Here is an 11,970-nt window from a genome sequence, read left to right on the forward strand (position 1 = left end):
CAAAGCCACATCCTCTGGCCTGCATGATCTGGCAACTGTAGTGATGGCTTTTCTTCTCCTGAAATGGCCTTTAAGCTGGATCGCACATTGTGCCCTGAGAACATATACATCTTCCTAGACAACACAGTACCGTACTAGCCTTCTACAAACTTCCCTTTCAAAATTGAAATGAATATCTAGATTTTCTGGAAACCAAATCCAGTGGTGGATCTTGGCATACATCCACCACTGGGTTTGGTTTCCAAAAAATCATACATACATACATACATACATACATGCATACATACAGATATAGATAGATATAGCTATAGATCTCTCTCTCTCTCTCTCTCTCTCTCTCTCTCTCTCTCTCTCTCACACACACACACACACACACACACACTTGTTTAGACTTACTTCTCACGAAACTTATGTTTTGCATCAATCCATGACCAGCTGTCACCCCTTTTATACAGTCCAATCCAGAAATCATGAGCTGAGCCTTTGAGTTGTGATTCCAAATATATCTGCAGAGGAAAATAATAAAATCTTTGCTGAAAACAGACAAACAAAAAAAGCTATATATATTTTTCTTAAATGATTTTTGGACAATATCCCTTGCCCAATAAGTCAATAGCTCCTTACAGATATTTAGTGGGGATATAATGGGGGGGGGCATCACAATAGCAGGATTTGCCCTTGTCCTGTGCATATTTCCTTGAAATGTCTGAAAAGAGGCTCCAATGCATACAAAAATCATGGAAGGCTTAGAGGACCCATCAGTCACACCTGAGGACCCCATTTTGCCAGCTCCCTCAAGGTCTCAGTAGGCCACATTGGTCTCCTCTGGTTCTGAAGACTCCATCCAGGAGGTTCCAGTGGAATCATGGTCTTTCTCCTGCTGTAGGAGAACGCACGCTAATCAACTAAAGCTAGATGGGGACATCTAGGCCAGGATCTTGTTCTCACAATGGCCAGCCAGATGCCTATGAGAAGCCTACAAGAGGACTGAGAGTGCAACAACATTCTCCTCACCTGGGATTCTCAGGAACCGGTACTGAGTGGAATAATACATCCAACTGGGGAAGCATAATATATTCATTGTGTCTATTAGCCACTGATACACCTTTCTCCCACAAATTTGTCTAAACCTCTTTTTAGACCATCCAAGTTAGTAGCCATCACTACTTCCAGTGGGAGAAAATTCCATATGTGTTGTGTGAAGTTCTTTTGTCTGGCCTGAATCTTCCAAAGTTTGGCTTCATTGGATGTCCCTAAGTTCTGGCATTATGAGACAAGGAGAAAGACTTTTCTCTACGCTCTTTCTCTACATGATGCAAAATTGTATACACCTCTTTCATGTGATCCTTCCTCATAGAGTCATTGCTCCACCTGCTCGATTATTTTGCATGCCCTGCAATATGCTTTTTGAGGTGAGGCAACCAGAACTGTATGCCAGTATTCTAGCTGCAGTCACACCATTTCGCCAATTTCAAGGCTCATTTGCAGACATCTGGAGCACAGAGTAGCCATTGCTTTGCTTTTAAGTAAGAAAAATAATTAGATCCTCCTCAGGCCACCACATTGAAAATCAACCCCACCACAGCTCTTCACCTCAACTTCAGGGAGCTTCTTCCCCTCAAAAAAGGTACCCCCTTCTAGTTTGAACTTTAATTTGTGACTGTCCAAATAAAGGGATACAATTTTCTGTTTTAGAGCTGGCAGTCAATGTGTAGCCAGTGGGTGGAGGGTAGAGTTAGCACAGTATTGCTTTCTGGGGAATGAGTAACTGCTTTGCGACTAGCTCTAGCTCTCCTCCTCCTTAATGGATATTACAGAAAACATCACAAACCCATGGAGTTTCCTCTGGTCAATATGACTTCTTACTGCTTGTGGAGGAGAGGAGCAAGAAGCAGCTGTTATATAGGACTTGAAGGCTAGGTAGTCATCATACTGTGAAGGGTTGTCCCTGCTTTGTGTGTATTCCGGCATCCAACCAACCTCTTCTGCTTTGCTTTCAATATTAATCATTTCGGTGAAAGGTTTTGCCGCACAATAATCTGCACAGTCTTGCCAAGTTCTGGGTGGTTTAAACATATCAATCAAGTATAACCTCCTGTACTGCACCGTCCAATGTTGCTTAAGCCTTTCCAAAATGTCATCTTTCCATCAAGCCACAAATATGTGTGGGAGAGAGAGAGAGAGAGAGAGAGAGAGAGAGAGAGAGAGAGAGAGAGGATATTCATCAGAAGCCAGCTTGAATGTCTCTGCAGAGCTTTAAGCATTATTTATAATGTGAAACAGGTGATATACCAAATGATATACAAAATATTTTATTGTAGACTATATTAAGGAGTTACATTAATGAGCTATGTTAAGAAGAAAGTTTGCAACATGATTCAATTGTTTATTCTAACCACAAACATTAGCCTATTTTCACCCAGATGTATAATTCGTTTTCTTCTGTTTCTCTTTTTGCATGCATTGACAATTTGTTAGCCAGTTTTCTAACAAATCTATATAGACAGACAAAAGTACCAGGTGCAGGTTGAGAGGTATGTGTGATCTCGGCCAGGTCTGCTATAAAATTATACCTGTATGTGGCTCATTCATTTAAAAAGTTTTCGGAACTTTTTTTGAGTGCAATATATAAAGAACAGCATTTGAACAGCAGTGGTTGCAGAAGAGATTCCCACTGCTTGGCATCTTGCAGGCAGGTTTTTGGAACCAGTTTAAGTTGCGTGACAGAAAACAGAGTTTGGCATCGCCCCTCTAAAGTCAATAACAGGGTTTTGGTTTTTTGTAATTGGCTCTCCCTACATTATTAAGCATCACAGTCTCAGAGTAACTTACCAATTGCATCTTGCAGTTCCTTATTTTTTTTGTTCTCTTCAGTCAACCTCAATGATAAATTCGTAGCTACCTTAATTCTGTCAACATCTTAAAAGATTGCAAAAATTCAAGTCAGGGAAATCTCAAGCAATTAGCTACATTCTTATCCTTATTTTGTGTGTGTGTGTGTGTGTGTGTGTGTGTGTGTGTGTGTGTGTGTGCCAATCCTCACTCAGCTTAGAGGTAGTGGAAGTCAATTACCACCACCCCCCTATCACTTAAGCTCAAACATAAAGCACAAACAGCTCTGTTGATAACAGCATTGGAACAAAATGTATCCAGGAGAAGTTAGATAGGGTTGTACCAGCAAGACTACAGGGCAGTACAGTGGAACCTCATGTTACGTACCATCCTCCTTGTGAATGCTGTGGGTTACGAGCTCCGCTAACCTGGAAGTAGGTGCTCCCGGTTGTGAACTTTGCCCCGGGATGCAAGCAGGAGGCGTCATTAGCGAAAGTGCGCCTCATGTTACGAGTGGTTTCGGGTTGAGACGAGACCTCCAGAACGAATTAAGTTCGTAACCGGAAGTACCACTGTATACCAGTATGCTAGAGCGCAGCCATGGCACTGCGGCTTTTGCCAGCAACACTCTGCAGATGTTCCAAATAAGGGAATGCCATAGTTCTGGGGCTTCTAATTGGATTCTGTATGTATTCTTTGTGTGTAAACCCTATAAAAGGTCCCTGTGGATAACACCCAGTGCTCAGCCTTTGGGAATTATCCCGTTGAATCAATTGCTCTGTGCAGACCAATCAAGCTTTTTTGACTCTCTCCTCTGCTGACTCATGAGTGCTTACTGCTGCTTGTGAGGCTTGTTTTTCCGGCTACAGCTTGGTAACCTTGAGCAAGGACCACTCCTCAAACACACTCTTAGTACCAGGCTGTGTAGAACATGTGCATGATTCTGATTAGTGAATAAGTCTACTGCAGTCAAACTTAGCTCATTGCAGCTTCTGGGACATAGCTGCCAAGTCTCCCGTTTTCCCCGGGAAATCTCCGTTTTTCCAGCTGTTCCTAGCTGAAAAAATGGATTTTTTTGTTTTTCCCCGGTTTATTCTGGCGCGGCGGCCATTTTGGAACTGGGTGGAGCATGCTCAGAAGCGACTTTTGATGCTGCTATGCCCAGTTCCAAAATGGCTGCAGTGTGACTTCTGGCGCGGCGGCCATTTTGGAACTGGGCAAAGCAGCATCAAGTCACTTCTGAGCATGCTCCGCCCAGTTCCAAAATGGCGGCAGCGCTACTTCCGGTCTGCTATTTCCAGCCCGGTCCCTTATTTCTCTGACAGCAACTTGGCAGGTATGTTCTGGGAGCTCGCAACCAGGAGCTCACAGACCTTGCAAACAAGGGTGAGGATTGCTGGAGGAGACTGAAGAGAGGGAGTTCGTGCCTTTTGGAACCTGAGGGTGTGGCTGATTGAGGAAGCCAGGCTGAAGGAGGAAGTGAGTTGAGGGAGGAGTTAGCAGCCAGCAGCAGCTGCTAGGAGCCCACAAGGATTCCTATATCTCTGCTTGTTGGCCAAGTCTCCCATAGGGCTTTTTGAGATTGATATAAAGTCATACCTTGGGGTAAGTACGTTTCAGGTTGAGTACTTTCAAGTTAAGTACTCCGTGGACCCGTCTGGAACGGATTAATCCACTTTCCATTACTTTCCAAGGGAAAGTTCACTTCAGGTTAAGTACGCTTCAGGTTAAGTACGGACCTCCGGAACCAATTACCGTATATGCTGGCGTATAAGGTGACTGGGCGTATAAGACGACCCCTTACTTTTCAAGTTAAAATATAGAATTTGGGATGTACTCCAGCCCTTTTTTGGCGGGGAGGGGAGGCTGTCTTCTCCAGCACTCAAGTCTGCAGCCGGGGAAATGGTGGTTTGTTTGTTTGTTTGCTTGCTTGCTTAGTTATTGAGAGGGGGAAAGAAGCCAGAGAGCGGAGAGAGAGACAACGAGGCTGGCTCAGTGAGCAAAAGGGGAATAGAAGCCAGGGAGAGGGAGAGAAACCATAGAGAGGATAGCGATAGAGGGGCAGAGACATCGGAGGCTCACACAGCCAGCGAAAGACGCTGAGCAGCAGTGAAAGAGAGAGCGGAGAGAGAGAGAGAGACGGAGAGATCCCTTTGCTTTGCGCTGACAAAAAAAGAAGAGGCAGCAGCTTGACACCAATGAAATACACAAAACTGTATCTCTGCGCTGATCCAGGTCACAAAGCCATGAGGGAGCCATTCTCCCTGGCGGGGAGCAGCCCCCTCCCGAGCGCGCTTCTTTGCGTTCATATGGTCACTGCATACAGTGGGGATGCGGCCGTTTTGGAGCTCCCCCCACCGTATGCGGTGACTGCAGATTCTTGGACCCGGTGTATAAGACGGGCCCCCAACTTTTGAAAAAAATTTCCTGGGTTCAAAAGCCGTCTAATACGCCAGTATATACGGTAAGTACTTAACCTGAGGTAACACTGTAGAAACAATTGGGGTGTTGACATTTACTGCCCAACTCCCCAAGGGACTGAGACCTCTAAATCCTTGATTGATCAGAGATGAATGAATGGAGGCAGGATGCCGTAAAAGCAAGGCAGATCTTTATATTTCTCTTTGCAACAAAGTTCCCTCCCCTCCTAGCAAGAAGGCAGGAGAGACTCAGAACCAAGAAGAAACATGTATTCTAAGTGTTTGCATTTTGGCATGGAGAAGGACACCCCCTCTACAAACAGTCAGAAATTATATCACACATATATTACTGTGGCTCAGGCAGGCCAAGATGTGATATTCCTGAGGATTTAGCAAGTTTTACATAGTTCCAGACACAGTTTATACAAAACATTAGCATTTGATAAGACAATCAGGATGCCTGTATGCAGAGCACCTGGGCAAACAATGACAATTAATACAAAGGAGGTTCATCAATATAGGTGAGATAGAGAAAAGATAGGAACTTCCCCTGATTGTGTGGCAAATGGGATTAAGGAGGCAGAGAGAATATTTGGAGTCTTTGGAGAGCCAAGATGGCTTTTGGTTTGCTCCTGTACAATTTTAGACATGTGGTTTATATGTGTGTGTGTGTTTACCTTGTGCAGTTATCAGCATTTATTCTATATTTGAGACCTTAGAATTCCTCCAACAAGGTCATGAAGAACAAGCAGCTAGGGGCACTTCAGAGGGCATTTAGCCACCACCTTTGCCACAATAACACAAACTCAACCCTGCACTCACTGAAATTATAGGACCATTCCATACTCCTGTCTGTCTCCTATGCTAATCAACATCTATATCAGTGATGGGCAACCTTTTAAGCTTGGAGTGTCAAAATTCGCCAAAAAACCGAGCATAACTCGGGTGGTGTGTCACTTCAAGAAAAAAACCATAATTTCATTATATTTATAGTTTAAATAACAAAAATGTTTAATTGTAATATATGACTGTATTTAATAAACCAAAAAAGAATTATTTAACCAAACCAAACCAAAAAACCCCTTATTTATCACAAAGTGCCCAGAGTTGTTGAGCTTTCTGGGGGGAGCTGCAGACCAAAGTTTTGGAGGTTTTTTTTGGGGAGTGCAAAAGTTGCTTTGCTTTTTTGGGGGGGTATGCCCCAAAGCTGCTGCACTTTTGGGGGGGGGAAGAGAACAGAAATAAATGACGAATAATACCTTCGCTGGAACTAACACGCAGCACCGACATAGTCTGCGAAAGCGCCAAAAAACCCAGCACAGAATGGGTTAAAAAATGAAAGCTGTTACACCCAATCATAGTCTGCCAAAGCGCCAGAAAAATAGCACAGAAAGGGTTAAAAACCAATCTCTGGCTACCAGCAGCAGCAGCAACAACAAAAGGATCTGGGTTTTAACAGCGGAGACAAGCTGTAGAGGAGACAAGCTCTTATACGATCTGGTATAAGAAAAAATTGTAGGAGGAGCAAGAGAACAAATTGGGGGGGGGGACAACAACAGCGCGAATGGGCCGATAGGGCGCGTGCCAGCAGTGAGAGCTCTGCGTGTCACATCTGACACGCTTATCATAGGTTCGCCATCACTGATCTATATCAAACCATTAGGAATTCTCATTTGGGTATAGGGAGCATGGTGGCCTCAGTATGCTGATTATAGCCAGCTTTATTTCTCCATTCCATTGAAATCAGGAGAGGCTACACAGGTGTTGGACCTGTGTCTTTATTAGTGCAGAAAGTATTGATTTAATGTACAGAGATATTTCCCATTCTGTTTAATATAAGAGAATTCTAGAAGCTAGTCTGTATGAGAGAAGCAGGCAGAAGGGCAATACCTTCTGGGAAGCTGGTTTGAACTGGTTCTCTTTTCTCTTCCTATTAAGGTGTCAGAGACATGACCGGCAGAGAAGAATCTGCAGAGGCAGAGGCGGAGGCAGAGGAAAACAGGAACTTGATTCATTCACACAACGAAAGTGAGATAAGCCCTTCTCACTCTGGATTGCTGCCTGTAAGACCTCCAAAGAAGGAGACTCCACCACATTCCTGGGTAGCAAATTCCACTGCCGAACAGCTCTTACTGTCAGGAAGTTCTTCCTAATGTTTAGGTGGAATCTTCTTTCTTGTAGTTTGAATCCATTGCTCTGTGTCCACTTCTCTGGAGCAGCAGAAAACAATCTTTCTCCCTCCTCCATATGACATCCTTTCATATATTTGAACATGGCTATCATATCACCCCTTCACTTTCTCTTCTCCAGGCTAAACATACCCTACTTCCTAAGCCGTTCCTCATAAGGCATTGTTTCCAGGCCTTTGACCATTTTGGTTGCCCTCCTCTAGAAACGTTCCAGCTTGTCAGTATCCTTCTTGAACTGTGGTGCCCAGAACTGGACACAGTACTCCAGGTGAGGTCTGACCAGAGCAGAATACAGTGGTACTATTACTTCCTTTGATCTAGACCTATACTCCTATTGATGCAGCCCAGAATTGCATTGGCTTTTTGAGCTGCTGCATCACACTGTTGACTCATGTCAAGTTTGTGGTCTACCAAGACTCCTAGATCCTTTTCACATGTACTGCTCTCAAGCCAGGTGTCACACATCCTGTATTTGTGCCTTTCATATATATTTTTTTGCCCAAGTGTAGTACTTTACATTTCTCCTTGTTAAAATTCATCTTGTTTGCTGTGGCCCAGTTGTCTAATCTGTTAAGGTCATTTTGAAGTGTGATCCTGTCCTCTGGGGTATTAGCCACCCCTCCCAATTTGGTGTTGTAAGGGTGACTCCCTACAGGGAGCCAGCCCCTATCATCCTGACGTCCACCTCGTCAAGTACAGAGAGCCATAGCTGCCAAGTTATCCCTTTTTTCAGGGATTTTCCATTATGCTGAATAGGCTTCCTCGCGAGAAAAGGGAAAACTTGGCAGCTATGCAGAGAGCACCAGTGGTTCTGAAGCAGCCAGAGGGGGAGGAAGAGACTCGGAGGCAGAGAGAAATCAGAATGAGGAACAATAGGAAAGCTCGGGGGTGGAGAGATGCAGACAGGAGCTCAGGGGTGTTGGAGAGCCATGTCACCGACCACTCAGGGAGGAAACTGAAAGGGTATCGCTCCTTCCGGAGCAAGAAGTAAGGAGAGCGCCGCAATGCAGGTAAAGGGGGAGGCGTTTTGGGGTGCCCCAACTACTTTGCTGGCGTAGGAACAGACGTACGCCATTGCCAGATTCTGATTCGGGATAAGAGGTCATGTTTTAAGCTGTCTCTACACTGTAAATAATTAGCACAATAAACGTCTTTGAAGACAAACTGGACTCAAGTGGAGTTACTCTAGAGTAGCCATGACGACCCTCTGACAGGTGTCATCTGCAAACTTGCTTAGGATGCTCTCAAGCCCATCGTCCAAGTCGTTTATAAAGATATGAATAATCAGAACCCTCAAAACTCCTCAGAATTTGAAGTATGGGAAGTCAAGAAATTTTATAATTTGGCATAATATTGGGATTAATGGATATGCATTTGTATAATTGTATAATTTGGAATAATTGGTATGATATAATTGGTTGTAAGTAAAAAATTTAATAAAAATAAAGATGTTGAATAAGACTGGGCCCAAGACAGAACCGTGTAGCACCCCACTAGTCACTACTCTCCAGGATGAGGAGGAGCCATTTATGAGCACCCTTTGGGTTCGGTCAGTCAGCCAGTTACAAATCCACTGAATGGTAGCATTGTCTAGCCCACATTTTACCAGCTTCTTTACAAGAATATCATGGGGCGCCTTGTCAAAGGCCCTGCTGAAATCAAGATAGGCTATATCCGCAGCATTCCCTTCATCTACCGGGCTTGTAATTCTGTCAAAAAATGAGATCAGATTAGTCTGACATGACTTATTTTTCAGAAACCCATGCTGACTTTTAGTGATCACAGTGTTCCTTTCTAGGTGCTCACAGACCATTTGCTTAATGATCTGCTCGAGCATCTTTCCTGTCAGGCTGACTGGGGGGTAATTGTTTGGGTCCTCTCTTTTCCCCTTTTTGAAAATAGGGACAACATTTGCCCTCCTCCAGTCTGCTGGGACTTCACCTGTTCTCCAGGAATTCTTAAATATTACTGCCAGTGGTTCGGAAATCACCTCTGCCAGTTCTTTTAATAATCTTGGATGAAGTTCCTCTTGTCCTGGAGACTTGAATACATCTAAACTAGCCAAGTATTCTTGTACTACCTCCTTACTTGTTCTAGGCTGTGTTTCCCCTGCTGAATCATCTGCTCCATATTCTTCAGGTCGGGCATTGTTTTCTTTTTTGGAGAAGACTGAGGCAAAGAAGGCATTGAGGAGTTCTGCCCTTTCTCTGTCCCCTGTTCGCATTTCACCATCTTCTCCCCTAAGTGACCCCACTGTTTCCTTGTTCTTCCTATTGCTACGGACATACCCACAAAAGCCCTTTTTTGTTGCTTTTAACCTCTCTAGCAAGCCTGAGTTCATTCTGTGCTTTAGCTTTTCTGACTTTGTCTCTACACGCTCTGGCTATTTGTTTGAATTCCTCTCTGGTGGTTTCCCCCTTTTTCCATGTTTTGTACATATCCCTTTTAAATCTTAACTCAGTTAAAAGTTCTTTAGATAGCCACCCTGGCTTCTTTAGGCACCTTCCATGTTTCCGTCTCATTGGTATTGCCTGAAGTTGTGCTTTTAATATCTCCCTTTTAACAAACTCCCAACCATTATGAACTCCCTTCCCTTGTAGTATTTCTGTTCATGGGATTTCACCCAGCGTTTCCCTAAGTTTTCTGAAGTCGGCTTTCTTAAAGTCTAGAATTTGAGTCTTAGTATGCTTGGTTGCTCCTTTCCGCTGTATAATAAACTCCAGAAGAGCATGATCACTCCCACCTAATGATCCTGCCACTTCTACCCCACTAACCAGGTCATCACTATTGGTTAGGACCAGATCTAAAATGGCTGATCTTCTTGTTGCTTCTCCCACTTTCTGGACAATGAAGGCCAGTGAGGAATCTGGACAACTGCAAGGCCAGTGAGGAATCTGTTCGACCTTATGCTCTTGGCTGAGTTTGACATCCAACAAATATCAGGATAGTTGAAATCCCCCATTACTACTATCTCACTTCCTTTTGAATGCTTGGTCATCTGTTCCAGGAAGGCTTCATCTGTGTCCTCAGTTTGGCTTGGGGATCTATAGTAAACTCCCACAATGAGATCACTGTTATTTTTCTTTCCCTTAATTTTGACCCAGATACTCTCAATATGGCTTTGAAGTTTTAAATCCTGCATCTCTTCACAGGTATACACATCCCTGACATATAACGCCACTCCTCCTCCTCCTTTCCTGTTTGGTCTATTTCTCTGAAATAGATTATATCCCTCTATTACTACATTCCAATCATGAGACTCATCCCACCAGGTTTCAGTGATGCCTATTATGTTGTATTTAGTTTGCTGTACCAAGAGCTCAAGTTCATCTTGTTTATTTCCCATGCTCTGTGCATTAGTATACAGACATTGAAGACCATTGATCATTCCCCCATGTCTCTTATTTAAGGATATTTTTTCCTCCCACCACTAAGTCTGCGTGCTGTTTGCTCCATTTGGTCCTTGGCATTTGGGTGATCATCTTCAGCACTTGGTAGACTCAACTCCAGAGGTTGCACCTGAGTCGCCAAGAAGTAGGAGGTGGAGCAAGTGATTAGAACAAAGGAAGGCCAGGTGAATGATGTTTTGACAAAATATAAGAAACTAGGATGTGAAAATAAAAGGTCCAAATTTCAAATAGAATTGTTGGGAGGCAGAGTAAAGTTATTGTCAAAGATGTATGATTTGTTGCTTGAATGGTGTACAAAAGATGAGTTGATGAAAGATGTGATGATAAGATGGGCAAGAGATTTTGGGTATAATATTGAATATGATGCGTGGTTGAAATTATGGAATGAAACAATGAAATTCACTGCATGTACCGCCTTGAAAGAAAATGTTATGAAAATGATGTATAGATGGTATTTAACACCAGTTAAATTGGCAAAGATGTATAGAACAAGTAGCAAAAAGTGCTGGAAATGTCAAGAGAAGGTGAATTTTTTCATATGTGGTGGACATGCGAAAAGGTGAAAAGATATTGGGAAATGATATATAATGAATTGAAAAAGATGTTTAGATACACCTGAAACTTTTTTATTGGGTATAATGGGAAGGGAAATTGCTAAAGAAGATCAGAGATTGTTTATGTATGCTACAACCGCGGCAAGAACTTTATTGGCCCAAAAATGGAAATTACAGGACTTACCGACAGTTGAGGAGTGGAGGACGAAGATGGTGGACTATGCAGAACTAGCTAAGTTGACCGACGGGATCCGATACCAGGGGGAAACAAGGTTCCAAAAAGAATGGAGTAAATTCGTTGAATATATGGAGAGGAACTGTAGAAGTTTAAGGACACTTGCAGGACTAAAATGAATCCTACGAATTGACTTTGAATAAGTAGGTAAAAGAAACTGCGGGATAAGAGTGGAAAAACAAAGCCGAAGGATGGGAGGGAGGGAAGTCTTAGCTCGGCGGAGCGAATTATATTAAGACAGAAGAGTGTAAGATGCAAGAGGTTGTGTTATGTGTGTGTGTGTGTGTGTGTGTGTGTTTTATATTTGTTAATTTGTGTGTTTATGTGAAA

General features: G+C 43.3%; 1 long non-coding RNA gene across 1 annotated transcript; it reads right to left on the bottom strand.

The window, feature by feature from the left end:
• Nucleotides 1–393: 393 nt before the first annotated feature.
• On the bottom strand, nucleotides 394–2,943 carry LOC118075297 (uncharacterized). The gene is made up of 3 exons (XR_009558211.1): nucleotides 2,833–2,943; nucleotides 1,981–2,141; nucleotides 394–506 (listed from the first exon to the last, which is right to left on the bottom strand). It is a non-coding gene; the product is annotated as an uncharacterized LOC118075297 (long non-coding RNA).
• Nucleotides 2,944–11,970: the final 9,027 nt, after the last annotated feature.

The sequence above is a fragment of the Zootoca vivipara genome, chromosome 9 (genome assembly GCF_963506605.1).
Source record: "Zootoca vivipara chromosome 9, rZooViv1.1, whole genome shotgun sequence".
In the NCBI taxonomy this organism is placed as follows: domain Eukaryota; kingdom Metazoa; phylum Chordata; class Lepidosauria; order Squamata; family Lacertidae; genus Zootoca; species Zootoca vivipara.